This window comes from Rana temporaria, chromosome 4 (genome assembly GCF_905171775.1).
Source record: "Rana temporaria chromosome 4, aRanTem1.1, whole genome shotgun sequence".
Classification (NCBI taxonomy): Eukaryota; Metazoa; Chordata; class Amphibia; order Anura; family Ranidae; genus Rana; species Rana temporaria.
In genome coordinates this window covers 129,300,766-129,318,658 of record NC_053492.1, presented here as the reverse complement: position 1 = coordinate 129,318,658, position 17,893 = coordinate 129,300,766, and positions in this window count along the sequence as shown.

The following is a 17,893-nucleotide window of genomic DNA, read 5'->3' as shown; positions in this document are numbered from 1 at the left end:
CTTTAAACATCTTGGCCACTGAGGTATTTTCTACTGAAGAGATGGCTCCTGTGATATTAGGCTTAGCAGGAATATGAAGACTAGACTCAGATCAAAGTTCTGAGCTCCTTGAACACTAAAGTTAAATAGAAAAGCTTGACATGTTTTCATCTGCATTTTTAATAGTAGAAATAGAAGCACAAGACCACCTTAACAACTAATAAAGGTCATCCTCTGCTCTGCAGTCAAATCAATTCTGACACATATGTTACAATATTTGGTCTCCAGTGTGCCCACTTGTGTGTCTTCACATTTACACCACAAAGAAATGTTATATGACAGAAACTTAAAAGTAACACTAGGATATGAATAATACAAAGGAAGACGGCACTTGCCGGAAATGTAAAGGTATCTTTTGAAGCTGAAGGGGGTAAATCTAGGGCAAATGCAAGAAGTATTTAGCTAAAGTAAAAACATACAACATCTTCTGCAAGACATGAAGCAGATATGACAATGGAATGTTAAAGCTCTTAAATTAATCACATACAGGGAAAAGATCGATAAAATCCTTTGCAGAAACCCTTGTGATACATTCAGAGAGCAAAACTATTCATATAATGAAGAAAACAAAAAAAGACAATATAACAGCAACATTATAATAAAGTGATAATCCATGTATTCCACTGGGGAAACGTAAGTGCGTTTATACAAATGTAAAATCATAATAAGAAATTCAAATGTATTAAAATATTTTACTTTCTTTTGTTTTCATGTTAAATCCTTAGTTTTAGTCAATAAATTTAACAAATGTAATGTTTTGCAATGTTTTTCAATCTGGTACTTTTTGTGAAGAAATGGATAAATACATCTGTGTATGATTACCAGGTCTTTTGTTTCCAAAAAAGCTACAATTGCCCTTGCATAAAGAAACACTAACAAATTAAAACTATGAGACTTTTGAGGTACCATATCACAGCAATATTGTTAAAAATCACTTTTATATTCATATCATAAAAAAAAACACTTGGGCCAGATCTACGAACGACTTACGCCGACGTATCTTCTTATACACCTTGTAAGTTCTAGGATGCGCCGTCGTATCTATGCGCCGTATTCTTAAAACCAGATACGCCTGAATTCTGGCTCCATCTGACCGACGTAAGTCTCCTACGCCGTCGTATCTTGGGTGCATATTTACGCTGGCCGCTAGGGGCGCTTCCATTGATTTACGCTTCGAATATGTAAATGACCTAGATACGCCGATTCACGAACGTACTTCGCCGTTTACGTAAGAAGTACGTCCGGCATAAAGTTATCCCACCTAAAGCAGGGGTAAGTCATGTTAGGGTATGGACGTCGGAACAGCTGTTGTATTTTACGTAGTTTACATAAGTCGTACGTGAATGGGGCTGGGCGTAGGTTGCGCATTGAGCCGTCGTAACTTAGGGAGTATATGCAACGTGATTCTGAGCATGCGCGCGCATGTGCCGTTCGTTCGGCCATTAATTTACATGGGGTCACGGTTAATTTTAATACAACATGCCCACTACCTTCCTAATTTGAATTAGGCGGGCTTACGCCGGCCCATTTATGCTACGCCGCCGTAACTTAGGGAGCAAGTGCTTTGTGAATACTGGTCTTGCCTCTCTATGTTACGTCGGCGTAGCGCATATGAGATGCGCTACGCCCGCTCAAAGATACGCCGCTGTACGTGAATCTTGTCCTTGGTATTTGCTGTTCCACATACATATAAACTTAATATACTTAAATCCACCTGGATATCCAAATACTAATTTTTAAATTTTAATTATTTTACAGTACATAATTACATTTTTTGATTCAAATATGTATCTGGATATCCAAACTTCAACACGTTTCTTTGGTCAGTCCCTGCTTCATTAGTAATAGTAGAGGAATAGTAATCTGCAATGCAAATCGCAGCATATTTGTAACATATATCAACAATGGCATAATTTTATTGTATAGGGCAGTGAAAAGCAAAACACTATAATGTGAACAAATGAATAAAATCATATGTCAGTATGTGTTAATTCATCACATATAACACATTTCAAACCACAAAAAATCTAATGAATAATATAAAGTGCTAGTGCAAAAAGTATATAAGTGCTATCAGAAGTGTCATAAATCTCTAAAGTGTCCAGTGCAAAAAAAATATATAAAACAGTTGAACCTTGGATTACGAGCATAGTCCGTTCCAGGAGTATGCTCGCAATCCAAAGTACTTGCTTATCAAAGCGAGTTTTCCCATTGAAGTCAATGGAAACGAAAATAATTAGTTGGCTCAGGCTAGTGCTGGGTGACTCCCCGGTTGGTGTCATCAGGAATTCCCATTTCTTTCCAGAGGCGAGGTGGAGCCACCTGGGGTTTTTGAGGAGGCCTGACCAATCCCCAATCTGGATTGGCAGGGGGGAAGGCCTCCTTAAATACCCAGGATTAACCCCAGCAGCGGAGAAGTTGTTGGGTGCAAGAGCTAGAGTGAGAGGGTGCCAAAGCTGTTGGGGCCCTCGAGGGAGCTCCCCAGTCTGGTTGGGGACGGTGACATTGGGCCTGGGCCGGGCCAGGTGCAGTCGGGACCACTTTCAGAAACACACAAAGAGGTCCTGGAACGGAAGCACAGGAGCGAGCAAGGAGAGGACTGTGGGAGAGACCACTGCTAAGAGACTCCAGGGAGGGAAACTGGTCACAACCAGGAGGGCTGGTGAGTGAGGCACAGTCAGGAGGACTGGGGAGACAAGCCTGAGAGGACTGGGAGCTTGAGATGGGTGCAGAACCAGAAGTGTGGACTGTGGTGGGAGAGGCAGTGGAAAGAGGCAGCTCCAGCCAGAAGCTGTGTTTCTCTGTGCCCAGTAGACAAAGTGGGTCACAGATTGTGCCACTGCGAGCACCCTAGGTGCCAATGGACATTTGCTGGACTAAAATAGAATTTGAGTTAATATACTGTACAGTGGAACCTCTGATTGCGAGCAATGCGGTTAACGAGCATTTCGCAATACGAGCACTGTATTTAAAAAATACTAATTTGGTTTGTAAGTGTTGTCTCGAGCAGGTTTCAGGCCAAAGTGGTGTGCAGTATCACTTTTGGCCTGAGCTGATCGGCGCCATTCTGAGCCATTCGGAAATGCTCGGAAAGACCCAGAATTACTCAGTTCCCGAGCCTTTCCACGGTTTGCCTAGATCAGCTGAGCTGTCCTCTGGCCTTTCCGGCTGTTTCTGAGGCTCTCCGGTTCCCCCCACCTCTGGCCACATACGGTATTGCATGCCATTGTAGTCAATGTGGAGCTAATTATTTTAATTTCCATTGACTTCAATGGGGAAAGTTGCTTTGATATGCGAGTACTTTGGATTACGAACATTCTCCTGGAACAGATTATGCTCGTAATCCAAGGTTCCACTGTATACTGTTTAACCCTTAAAGCAGTATTAAACCCAAAACCAAAAATGTTATATATAACAGTTTACCAATCCTTAGATGTGATGGCTGCATTTGTTTTCTCCCCCCCCCCTCTGTTTTCACCTGGTCATCTGGCTAGTAACACACCTCCAGTATTAGTGTTCATTCACTCTGCATGAAGGAGAAAAGGAGCACCTTTGGACAGCAGCATTGTTAATCTTGCGAGGGGGGAGTGTTAGATGTACTAGCAGATTTAGTGACACTAACAAATTGAAGCCAAACTACAGGTCACACTTTATAAAACAGTTACAGTTTTTTTTTCTGGGATAAAGATTTTACATAAACAAATAAAAGCTGATCATTGTAAGGACCCCTGTATGTGGTAATTGGTTTGTGTCAATTCCATATCTGCTATATTTGCAAGAGTGCTTGTTCTTTTGAAAAACAACAGACGTACTGGCCAGATCAACAGGTGAAAATAAGGGAAAGAAAGACAAAAAATGACAACTAGCCACCACATCTAAGAACTGGTAAACTGCAGTAGTACATGTTTGCTTTTAGATTTAAAGGGTAACTCCACTTTCAGGGGGAAAAAATTGCAAAATAAAAAATATATACAGCATATACAATTGCGACACAAGTCATATTGTAATCAAATTTTATTAAAAATGACCTTTCCATTTCAATCTGCAGCTCTGTAAATGTTCTGTAAAATGCAGTGCAATATGGCTATATGGGGGTGTTCTGTACACAGAAACATAGTTTCCTAGTTGTGTGATTGGCTCACTGATTTACCCAGAAGTCTACACTAAGTCTGATTTTTTGCATCCCCTGCAACAAAAATGTCATTTTTGGTGAGATAATTCCAATAGTAAATAATGTCTAAAGGGATGCAGACCCAGCAACTTCCCTCATTAGAGCACTGCAGCAGCTGGTTGATATTTATGAAACCACTCCCATTAGACTCACTCAGTACAGGGGCACAGAGGAACAAACAGGGATTTCTTCAGAATAACAAAAGGCAGGAATCTGAAACAAAGTTTGTTAAAATCTTTGCAATGTACATAGATCACCCAGAGGGGAATGTTTCTTTCTCAACAAAAGTGGAGTAATGCTCTAATACAGCTAACAAAATTATATAGGAGCTGCTGGTTATATTTTTGGGTGGCACGTTACCTCTGTATTCTCGCTGTCTAGGGTGAAAGGAGAGAGTCTGAAGAATTCCAATGTCCACACAATACACTTCTTGGATTTATTTGGGAGAACTTCAGAAGTAAAAAAGGATGAGAGCTGTAAGGGTAGGTAGGTTCAGGTGCATAATCAAAGTAAGGAAACACTCCTGTTTCCAGCAAACAGTTCTCGTCGCCACTCTAGCCAGAGTGGGTATTGCTCACCCGGATAGGTCCCTCTCACTGGCCTAGCAGCCGGGATGGCGCACAAAGTAAAGTACAGTCTCTGCCACAGACCTTCCTTTGTAGATAAGACACTTTTGGTCCAGAATCCCCTGCCACAGCACCCGGATCTCTTTAGCTTGGCTTCTTTAGAACTTTTAGATCCGACAGGTGACACTATCAAGCCTTTTGGTGTGCGGTGCATCCTTCGATTAAGTTTCTAGGCCTTCTCCCAAGGTACCAGCCTCTTGCATGACCCTCTCCAGGATAGGTCCTCCCCTGGCTTCCTTCATCAAGTGGCTTCCTCCCGCAGGATGGACAGCACAGGATCACTCTTTTAGTACAGGCCCCAGCCAGACAACTGGGCCCACAAACAAAGCCGCAGCCCCAGGCCAACGTGGTCCCGGAACCAGGATTCAGGACGCGCACTTCAGGCCAGGCGGGTCATGAGGCGCAGGCTAACGACAGACCCCGCTCCAATGGCGTTTGTCCCTTAACCACTTTCCCACCGGACCATTTGTCAGCCTTAAGACCAGAGGTGTTTTTACAATTTTCCACTGCGCTGCTTTAACTGGTAATTGCGCGGCCATACAATGTTGTACCCAAACAAAATTTGCGTCCTTTTTTTCCCACAAATAGAGCTTTCTTTTGATGGTATTTGATTGCCTCTGCGATTTTTAATGTTTGCGATATAAACGGAAAAAGAGTGAAAATTTTGAGAAAAAATTATATTTTCTACTTTTTGTTATAAGAAAAATCGAACAAACTCAATTTTAGTCATACATTTTGGCCAAAATGTATTCAGCCACATGTCTTTAGTAAAAAAAGCGTATATTTATTGGTTTGCGCAAAAGTTATAGCATCTACAAACTAGGGTACATTTTCTGGAATTTACACAGCTTTTATTTTATGACTGCCCATCTCAATTCTTGAGGTGCTAAAATAGCAGGGAAGTACAAAACCCCCCCAAATGACCCCATTTTGGAAAGTAGACACCCCAAGGAACCTGCTGAAATGCATGTTGAGTCCATTGAATATTTTTTTTTTTGTAACAAGTGATTGAATAATGACAAAAAAAAAAAAAAGAAATTACAAAAAGTTGTCACTAAATGATATATTGCTCACACATGCCATAGTTATATGTGGAATTGCACCCCAAAATACATTCTCCTGCTTCTCCTGAGTACGGGGATACCACATGTGTGAGACTTTTTGGGAGCCCAACCACGTACGGGGCCCCGAAAATCAAGCACCGCCTTCAGGATTTCTAAGGGCGCAAATTTTTGATTTCACTTCTCACTACCTAAGACAGTTTTGAAGGCCATAAAATGCCCAAATAGCACAAAATCCCCCCAAATGACCCCATTTTGGAAAGTAGACACCCCAAGGAATCTACTGAGGGGCATATTGAGCCCACTGAATATTTTTTTTTTTTGTACCAAGTGATTGAATAATGACAAAAAAAAAAAAAAGAAAAAAGAAATTACAAAAAGTTGTAACTAAATGATATATTGCTCATACATGCCATGGTTATATGTGGAATTGCACCCCAAAATACATTCTGCTGCTTCTCTTGAGTACGGGGATACCACATGTGTGGGACTTTTTGCGAGTCTAGCCGCGTACAGGACCCCGAAAACCAAGCATCGCTTTCAGGATTTCTAAGGGCGCAAATTTTTTATTTCACTCCTCACTACCTATCACAGTTTTGAAGGCCATAAAATGCCCAAATAGCACAAACCCCCCCCCCAAATGACCCCATTTTGGAAAGTAGACACCCCAGGCTATTTGCTGAGAGGCATGTTGAGTCCATGGAATATTTAATATTTTGCCACAAGTTGCGGGAATATGACATTTTTTTTTTTTTTTTTGCACAAAGTTGTCACTAAATGATATATTGCTCACACATGCCATGGGCATATGTGGAATTACACCCCAAAATACATTCTGCAGCTTCTCCTGAGTACGGGGATACCACATGTGTGGGACTTTTTGGGAGCCTAGCCGCGTACGGGACCCCGAAAACCAAGCACGGCCTTCAGGATTTCTAAGGGCATACATTTTTGATTTCACTCCTCACTACCGATCACTACCTATCACAGTATTGAAGGCCATAAAAGGCCAAGATGGCACACAACCCCCCCCAAATGACCCCATTTTGGAAAGTAGACACCCCAAGCTATTTTCTGAGAGGCATTTTGAGTTCATGGAATATTTTATATCTTGCCACCAGTTGCTGGAATATGACAAACTTTTTTTTTTTTTTTTTTTTTGCACAAAGTTGTCACTAAATGATATATTGCTCACACATGCCATGGTTATATGTGTAATTGCACCCCAAAATACATTCTGCTGCTTCTCCTGAGTACGGGGATACCACATGTGTGGGACTTTTCGGGAGCCTAGCCGCGTACGGGGCCCCGAAAACCAAGCACCGCCTTCAGGATTTCTAAGGGCGCAAATTTTTGATTTCACTCCATGGAATTAACAGATGGCACACAACCCCCCCAAATGACCCATTTTGGAAAGTAGACACCCAAGCTATTTGCTGAGAGGCATGGTGAGTATTTTACAGCGCTCATTTATTTTTGAAAATGAAGAAAGATATATATATTTTTTTTTTTTCTTTTTTCAATTTTCAAATCTTTGTGACAAAAAGCAAGATCTGCAAAATACTCAACATACCTCTCAGCAAATAGCTTGGGGTGTCTACTTTCCAAAATGGGGTCATTTGGGGGGGTTTTGTGCCATCTGGGCATTCCATGGCCTCCGAAACTGTGATAGGTAGTGAGGAGTGAAATCAAAAATTTACACCCTTAGAAAGCCTGAAGGTGGTGATTGGTTTTTGGGGTCCCGTACGCGGCTAGGCTCCCAAAAAGTCTCACAGATGTTGTATCCCCGTACTCAGGAGAAGCAGCAGAATGTATTTTGGGGTGTAATTCCACATATACCCATGGCATGTTTGAGCAATATATCATTTAGTGACAACTTTGTGCAAAAAAAATAAAATAAAATAATAATAATTCTCTTTCCTACAACTTGTGTCAAAATATAAAATATTCCATGGACTCGAGATGCCTCTCAGCAAATAGCTTGGGGTGTCTACTTTCCAAAATGGGGTCATTTGGGGGGGTTTTGAACTGTCCTGGCATTTTATGAACAACATTTAGAAGCTTATGTCACACATTACCCACTCTTCTAACCACTTGAAGAAAAAGCCCTTTCTGACACTGTTTGTTTACATAAAAACATATTATTTTTTTGCAAGAAAGTTAAGTTGAACCCCCAAACATTATATATTATTTTAAAGCAAAGGCCCTACAGATTAAAATGGTGGGTGTTGCATTTTTTTTTACCACGCAGTATTTGCGCAGCGATTTTTCAAATGCATTTTTTTGGGCAAAAATACATATTTTTTTATTTTAATGCACTAAAACACACTATATTGCCCAAATGTTTGATGAAATAAAAAAGATGATCTTAGGCCGAGTACATAGATACCAAACACGACATGCTTTAAAATTGCGCACAAATGCGCACTGGCGACAAACTACATACATTTTTAAAAGCCTTTAAAAGCCTCTACGGGTTACCACATTAGATTTACAGAGGAGGTCTACTGCTAAAATTACTGCCCTCGATCTGACCTTCGCGGTGATACCTCACATGCATGGTACAATTGCTGTTTACATATGACGCCAAACCGACGCTTGCGTTCGCCTTTGCGCAAGAGCAGGGGGGACAGGGGTGCTTTTTTTTTTTTTTTTTTTTTTATTATTATTTAATTTGCTTTTTTAATTTTATTTTAAACTGTTCCTTACTTTTTTTTTATTATTTTTATAATTTGTATTGCCATCTTAGGGCATGTAAATATCCCCTATGATAGCAATAGTTAGTGACAGGTACTCTTTTTTGAAAAAATTGGGGTCTATTAGACCCTAGATCTCTCCTCTGCCCTTAAAGCATCTGACCACACCAAGATCGGTGTGATAAAATGTTTTCCCACTTTCCCAATGGCGCAGTTTATATCCGGGGAGGGGACATACCCTCCCACTGCTTGTAAAAGCAGTTTAGAGGCTAATTAGCCGCTAGGACTGCTTTTACATGAAAGCCGACCGCTGGCTGAAAAGAATGATACCAAGATGATACCTAAACCCGCAGGCATCATTCTGGTATAACCATTCAAAGTCCAGCAACATACCAAAAGTTGATAGTTCTTGTTGGACATGTATTGTAATCTTTTTTTTTTTTTCATGCAGCCTGTTGGCTGAACGAAAAAAAGATTGATCGGTGGGTATGCCCACCATTAGAATACCTCCCTTCATCCACCCACTTCTAATGATGGGCATACATGCACCATTTATATATGCCGAAGCATGGGGGCATCCTCCCGCAAAAAAGTTATGCCGCTTACACACGTATGTACGCCGCATAAAAAGTTATGGCGCATACACACGGTCGGACTTTTCCACGGGCAAGCTTCCGACGGAATTTCGACCGTATGTACGCGGCATTAGGAGCAAAATCGCTCCTCCGCCCCTAATGCCCCCATGCTTCGGCATATATGCTCTTTTTTTAACTGTGGTGGTGAAATCACCTCCCACAGTGTTGGAGTCGCGGCTTTATGTATCGTGGGAGCAAACGCTGTTGCTGTCACGCTAAATAAATCCGCGCTGCAACTGAATGGCGTACCTGCTAAGCAAATGATGGTTAACATTATAACAAAGTAACATTACATTTTAACAGTAAGATCTTACCATACCATACCTGCAAAGCAAATATCAAAAACAAAACAAAACATTTTTTAACGCAACCTGTGCCTAAAAAATATATATGCCGAAGCATGGGGGCATCCTCCCGCAAAAAAAGTTATGCCGCGTACACACGGTCTAACTTTTCCACGGGCAAGCCTCCGTCGGAATTTCGACCGTATGTACGCGGCATTAGGAGCAAAATCGCTCCTCCGCCCCTAATGCCCCCATGCTTCGGCATATATGCTCTTTTTTTAACTGTGGTGGTGAAATCACCTCCTACAGCGTTGGAGTCGCGGCTTTATATATCGTGGGAGCAAACGATGTTGCTGTCACGCTAAATAAATCCGCGATGCAACTGAATAGCGTACCTGCTAAGCAAATGATGGTTAACAGTAAAACAAACATTACAGTATAACATACCATACCTGCAAAGCAAATACAATAAAACATTGTAAAAATAGAGAGAATAGATATAGAACAATAGTGAGTGGACAGTAGAGAGTGAACATAAGAGAACAATAAAGAGAGGAGAAAAATACAACCACAACTATTTTTGGATTTTTTATTTTATATTTTTTTTGTGTTTTTGTGTGTTTTTTTATTTTTTTTCTACTTTTTTTCACTTTTATGAAAACTATAAACTGAACGTTGCAGATTATGGTCTCTCAAAATGTGATGGCCATCACATATTCCGAGACCCTGTGTTGGTGTGCCTAGGACTGTGTGGTGCTGTACCCTACGCTAAAACTGAACTAGTGTGTGGTAGCGTTTGAAACATACACCAATGCAGAGACCAGGTTGGTCAGGACAGTCGGGACAATAAAAGCGGGTGTCACGCCTAAATCCGAGTTTGGTGCAGACACGACATCTTTTTTGGGGGGATTTTCTGGTAGGGGTACCAGCGAGGACAAAAGGAAAATGCCTCTCATACAGCCGGCTCACTGCATTTGAGTTGGGAAGGTGGGGCACAGCACCATCTGGAAACAGAAGGGCTTCGACGATCTCTTCCTGGAATTTTAGGAAGGATCCAGTCCGTCCTGAAGCTCTGTATAGCACATGAGCGTTCAGCAAAGCCAATTGAAACAAATACACTGACACTTTTTTGTACCAGCGTTTGGACCTCCGGGCAATTAGGTACGGCGCCAACAACTGGTCATTGAGGTCCACCCCTCCCATGTTAAGGTTGTACTCGTGGATACAGAGGGGTTTCTCCACAACACCAGCCGCCGTAGGAATTTGGACTGCCGTGTCTGCGTGAAGCGAGGACAGAACGAAAACATTCCGTGAATCCCTCCACTTCACTGCTAACAAATTATTACACTGTAAGCAGGCTCTCTCCCCCCGACTAAGACGGGATTCTACAAGCCGTTGGGGGATGCCCCGGCGATTAGGTCGCACGGTGCCACATGCGCCAATTCCATAATCAAAAAGGTGACTAAAAAGTGGCACGCTTGTGTAATAATTGTCCACGTACAAGTGGTACCCCTTTCCGAATAAGGGTGACACCAATTCCCACACTATCCTACCAGCGCTCCCTATGTAATCAGGGCAATTCTCCGGCTCTACGTGACTGTCTTTTCCCTCGTAAACCATAAAGCTAGATGTATAGCCTGTTGCCCTGTCACAGAGCTTATACAACTTGACCCCGTATCTGGCACGCTTGCTGGGAAGGTATTGTTTGAATGACAAGCGGCCAGAAAACTTAACCAGGGACTCATCAACGCAGACAACTTGATTGGGATTATACAAGGCTGCAAACCGTTCGTTGAAGTGGTTTACGAGGGGCCGAATTTTGTAGAGCCGATCGAATTCAGGGTCTCCCCGAGGACGACAGAGTTCATTGTCACTAAAATGCATGAACCGCAAGATCTGCTCGTATCGTGTCCTGGCCATGGAGGCAGAGAAAATGGGCATATGGTGAACTGGGTGCGTGGACCAATACATCCGCAGCTCACTCTTTTTAGTAATGCCCATGATGAGGGAAAGGCCCAGAAAGATCTTAAATTCGGAAACCGTAATTGGCTTCCAATCTCTGGCAAGGGACAGCTGGGGATTAGCGGCGAAGAATTGACCAGCGTACAAATTGCTTTGGTCCACAATAGATCTATAGAGATCTTCGGTGAAATACAGCGAATAAAAATCCAGTGACGTAAAATCAACTGTATTCACCTGAATTCCGGGTTGGCCAGTGAATGGGGGAAGTACGGGTGCTGCAGAAGTGGTGGGTACCCAATCAGGATTGGCGAATGCAGCAGGAAGGGCACTATGGGGACGGGCCTGTCTTTGTCGTCTTCTTCTTCTTGGTGGCAGCGGGACACTACTAGTGCTTGCCACCTCTTCAGCTTGAACTGCACTTATGGGACTCGCCACGTCACCAAGTGTTACTGCAGTGCTGGATATATGACCAGGATGTACTAGGCCGCTGGTGCTTGCCAGTTCACCAGAAGGAATAGCGGCGCTAGTACTTCTCTCCTCCATACGAGAGCCCTGCGGTTCTTGCACCTCAGCGACAGCAGAAGATCGGGGTCTGGTACGCCTGACCCTAGCAGGGACCACTCCGTCGTCAGAGCTATCTGTCAGGGAGCCACTGTCGTCTACAGGATCGTATTCTGAGCAAGAATTTGACAGATGCGTGACCTCCTCATCACTATCTGTCAGGCTCATAAACAAGTAGGCCTCTTCATCACTGTACCATCGATTTGCCATTTTGGGCTCTAAATTTAGGGGTACAGTGGTGAGATTCACAGGCAAAAAAGCACCTGACCTGTTAGCGACTGAGTCAATCGCTACCAAAAAAACTGTTAGCGATCGCAGAGATCAGGCCTGACTCTGCGAACGCTGCAGTTATGTGTTTTTGTGTTTTGTGTCAGTGATCGATCGATCGATACTGCACTTCGGTGGGTTGAGCTGGGCGAAGGGGCTAAACGCAGGTGCTAGCAGGTATCTGGGCTGATCCCGCTAACAATGCGTTTTTGGGAACCCTAAACTGCAGGGGACGCTAGTATAGATCTGATCAGATCAGGTATCAATCCGATCAGATACTATACCACTAAAGGGAGGCGTATGGTGCGTGCGTGGGTGTTAGCGCTACTGGCACTAATCTGACGCTGCCTGGGGCGACGCAGACCCTATCTGGCGCTAAAACCAAACTTTTATCACACGCCGGGCGATCAGGGGGTTAAAACTTTATTTAAAAAAATATGGCGGGTGCCCTGATGCTATAGAAAATAAACAAACTAAACTGCGTCACCTGTGATACTTATACTGTGATCACTGGTGACAGGGGGTAATGAAGGGGTTAAACCTTTATTGGGGGGGGTTAGGGGGGGTCCCTAGACTTTTTATGGCCTAAGACTGATTACCTAAACACTTATTTTTGTCACTAATGACACTAGTACAACGATCAAAAAAAAATCTGATCGCTGTACTGGGTGACACAGTGACAGGCAGTGAATGGGTTAATTTGGGGGGTGATCAGGGGGTGATCAGGGGGTTAAATGTGTGCCTATGTGACCTGGTGTTAGAGTAGTGTTGTGCAACTCACGTTTCAGATGCTCTCTCCCTCTCGGTCTGGAACGGAAAGACCGACACGAGGGAGAGAGCAGTACTTCCCCTGCCAATGTTTACAAAACATTGCCAGGGGAAGACAACCATTGGTTAGTGTGATCACCAGGTCCAGGCCAGATTTTATTGGCCTGGACCTGGTGATTGATCAGTTCTGAAACAAATCTGATCATCGGGAACGGCGGGGAGGCGCGCGCGCGCGCCCCATCGCCGTTCACGCGCAGGACGTATAGCTACGGGCTTTCGCCTGGGAGAGCCGACCTGCCGCCGTATTATGACGGTGCGCGGTCGGCAAGTAGTTAAGTACCCCTCCCCAGCATGCACAGCTGGGCGACCACTCCCACTGATTTGTTGCTGAAGGGAACAACCAATACACCTTGACCTTACTGCTGCCACCCTTGGCCTGGGGTGGTAATTAACTCAACACACAGCCATTAATGTCTAAACCGCTGGCAACAAAAGTGAGTACACCCCAGGTGAAAATGTCCAAATTGGGCCCTAAGTGTCAATATTTTGTGTGGTCACCATTATTTTCCACCACTGCCTTAACCCTCTTGGGCATGGAGTTCACGAGAGCTTCACAGGTTGCCACTGGAGTCCTCTTCCACTCCTCAGTGACGATATCACAGAGTTGGTGGATGTTAGAGACCTTGTGCTCCTCCACTTTCCGTTATCAGGATGCCCCACAGATGTTCAATAGGTTTTTAGGTCTGGGTACACACTTGGCCAGTCCATCACCTTTACCCTCAGCTTATTTAGCAAGGCAGTGGTTGTCTTGGAGGTGTGTTTGGGGTCGTTATCATGTTGGAATACTGCCCTGTGGCCCAGTCTCTGAAGGGAGGGGATGATGCTCTGCTTCAGTATGTCACAGTACATGTTGGCATTCATGGTTCCCTCAATGAATTGTAGCCTCTCAGTGCCGGCAGCACTCATTTAGCCCCAGACCATGACACTCCCACCACCATGCTTGACTGTAGGCAAAACACACTTGTCTTTGTACTCCTCACCTGGTTGCCACCACACACGCTTGACACCATCTGAACCAAATAAGTTTATCTTGGTCTCATCAGACCACAGGACATGGTCCCAGTAATCCATGTCTTTAGTCTGCTTGTCTTCAGCCACCTGTTTGCAGGCTTTCTCGTGCATCATCTTTATAAAAGACTTCCTTCTAGGACGAGTCATGCAGACCAATTTTATGCAGTGTGTGGCTTATGGTCTGAGCACGGACAGGCTCACCCCCACCCTTTCAACCTCTGTGGCAATGCTGGCAGCACTCATACATCTATTTCTCAAAGACAACCTCTGGATATGACACTGAGCATGTGCACTCAACTGCTTTGGTCGACCATGGTGAGGCCTGTTCTGAGTGGAACCTGTCGTGTTAAACCGCGGGATGGTCTTGGTCACTGTGCTGCAGCTCAGTTTCAGGGTCCTGGCAATCTTCTTATAGCCTAGGCCATCTTTATGTAGAGCAACAATTCTTATTTTCAGATCCTCAGAGAGTTCTTTGCCATGAGGTGCCATGCTGAACTTCCAGTGACCAGTATCATTAACGAGTCACATGACACCGGGGAGGGAAATGGCTAATTGGGCCCAGTTTGGACATTTTCACTTAGGGGTGTACTCACTTTTGTTGCCAGCGGTTTAGACATTAATGGTTGTGTGTTGAGTTATTTTGAGGGAACAGCAAATTTACACTGTTATACAAGCTGTACATTCACTACTTTACATTGTAGCAAAGTGTAATTTCTTCAGTGTTGTCACATGAAAAGATATAATAAAATATTTACAAAAATGTGAGGGGTGTACTCACTTTTGTATAATAATGTATATATACATTTATATTATTCCTTGTTTATATCACCGTTTCTTGTTTTGAAGCCTCTCAAAAGCCTGGTTACCCTATACACAGCAGTAGGGGGTAAATTCTGTTAACATGAAAATGAAATAACTTTCTGCTACTTTGTATGAGGCTGGCTCTGGTTAGAAACTAATTTGGAAGAATGTAAACACTATTTCAAACAGTTTGAAAACCATTAGATACGTTTTACAAGAAGGATTGTTTACACTACCTTTCCAGGCTAGGTAACATTGCCTTATATTATATTTATCAAGCAACACGTGGGTTCAATTTTGAAGGTGTATTTTGCTCGGCTTGCAGTCTGTGGGCCAGAAACCACTAACAACTAAACTGATCTCCTATGTCACTACAGCTCAGCTCAATAGCATGTCCTTTTGTTTTGGTTTAAACTGTTCAATTTCATTTGAAATGTGTTGCACCGTCTTAAACCAAGCTAATACGATGGCATGGTACATTTTATTTGTAATTTAAGGTATATACTGTAATTAAAGTTGATATTTAGAGTGGTTGTAAACGCGTGTGTGTGACTTCTACCTATAGGTAAGCCTAGAATATGGCTGGAGATATGTAAGCGAGGACCATTGTGGAGCGAATTGCACAGGAGTCCTGTGCGTCTTCTGGTCTGTTTCAGGTCCGAATTCAGCAAAAATTTCGGACCAAAATTGGAACTGAAACAGTGAACAGGGATACACGGGACCCCGGCTGTGAGCTGCTCTGCACGGAGATGTGAACCCAGCCTTAATGACGTATTCATTAATACAGAGCTACATTAGGTTGTATCTTATGTATCTGCCTAGAGATGAGCTTTAACATGTACTCTTCCACTTAGTCATCTCATCTACTCCCACAGTCTGATCTGTCAGTATTTCCTCTGACAGCCATTAAAAAAGGATGTAGGAGTCCCCTAAACACAACCAGCTCATCACACTAGGCCTATGAGCTGCTTTCTCCATGGCAAGAAGGTAAAGCCTCGTAGACACGATCGGATTTTCCTCAGACAAGTCCCCTGATTTTGTCCAAAAACTTGTCTTGCATACAAACGGCACACAATTCTCGGCCAACAAACACAAACGTTGTTACGTCCTACATAGTTTTTCAGCTCTTTAGCTCCACCCTTTGGACACCTGCTAGATGAAAAAGAATCACCTCTCAAGGATACCAATTAGGAATCTCCTCACCAAATCCGAAGCCACGGGTGCTGGCAATTCATGGGATAATGCAAAAATGAAGAAAGGATTTCTGGACAGCCGCATTTCAAAACTTGTTGCTTTTATTGTAAAATTAAAAAAACACAGGATACATGCCACAGCAAACGGGGTACAAGCTGACGCGTTTCACACTAAACTTTAGTGCTTAATCATAGCTATGATTAAGAACTATGATAGTTTTTTGAAGTTGTAATTTTTGTAAAACATTTATTTTTAAATACTGCCACTAGTGCAGTACAGCATCCTCATATAACTGGTGGGGTGGTGACAAGGGACACTGACTTGTTGACAGTATGTAAAAAAAAAATATATATATTTTAATATTTTTTCATGTATTTTTATTTATTTTTTTACATACTGTGACCAGAGCAATACAGTGATACCATAGTGACACTGCACCACCATGGAAAGTTAATCAGAATTGTATTTTTTTTTTTTTTTTACATATTATGATTGCTTATAGCAGTGAATTTCCCTGCTATAAGCACATATTTTTACTGTATGACAGTATGTAGACACTGTGTATTATTGTGATTAGCTGTGATTGGCCACAGCTAATCACATGGTAGAATGGCCCTGTCTGTACCATGTGATCACTGTGGCCAACCACAGCTAGCAACACAACTGTCATGTGGTCTGCTGTGCCTGTGATTGGTCACAGCAATCACGTTACCGACAGCAGGCAGGTACACTGATCAGTCTTCTACTGTGTCCACTGTGACAGATTGCGCTGCAGTGCGGCCTGGAGAGGCCGCACAAGGTCTGTTCTCAGGAAGACAGCATATGACATCCTCCCAGAACAAGAGGCTTCCTCCTAACAATGACGTGAGCAGGAAGGAGTTAACCACTTCCGGGCCACCTGCCATCGTTTTACGTTGGTACTTTGAAGTAGAATACAGTTGTTATGGCAGCAGCTAGTTGCCATAACCCCGGTATCCTCTTCTTCAGTCTCTGCGGCAGATCAAGATCACTTTTATTGGCGGCGGGAAAGGGCCCTCCTCCCACCGCGTTTTGGTGCCCTTCACCGCTTACCGGAGCCGTTGGTAGCGTTGGAGTCGATCGCATCCTCTTGCTGGCTTGGTATGGAGATGAGTGAGGGGAAGATGGCCCATCTCCATATCATTGCAGGGTGGAAGCACCGTCAAAATTTCACTTCCGCCCAATGCTCATAAAGAGACTTTGTTTTTTTTCAAATTACATTTAATATTTATTTTTTTATTGCATTTTTTGTGTAAATATGAGATCTGAGGTCTTTTTGGGCTAACTTTACTGTTGTCCTATTTTTTTATTAAAAAAAAGTGTATTTTTTCCAAAAAAAGTGTGCTTGCAAGACCGCTGCGCAAATACAGTGTGAGAAAAAGTATTGCAATGACCACCATTTTATTCCCTCGGGTGTTAGGAAAAAATATATAATGTTTGGGGGTTCTAAGTAATTTTCTAGAGAAAAATATGTTTTTAACATGTAAACACCAAATCTCAGAAAGAGGCTTGGTCCTTTAGTGGTTAATGAAAGGGCACCCAATTCCTTAGAGTGGTTGTAAAGGCAGAAGGTTTTTTTATCTTAATGGATTCTATGCATTAAGATAACAATCCTTCTGCGTGCAACAGCCCTCCTAATTCCCCTTAACACTTACCTAAGTTTCCTCTCTGTCCAGCAATGTCCACGAGTGTCGCAGCCACCTGAGATTCAGCTAGCCAATCAGGTGAGAGGGGAGTCA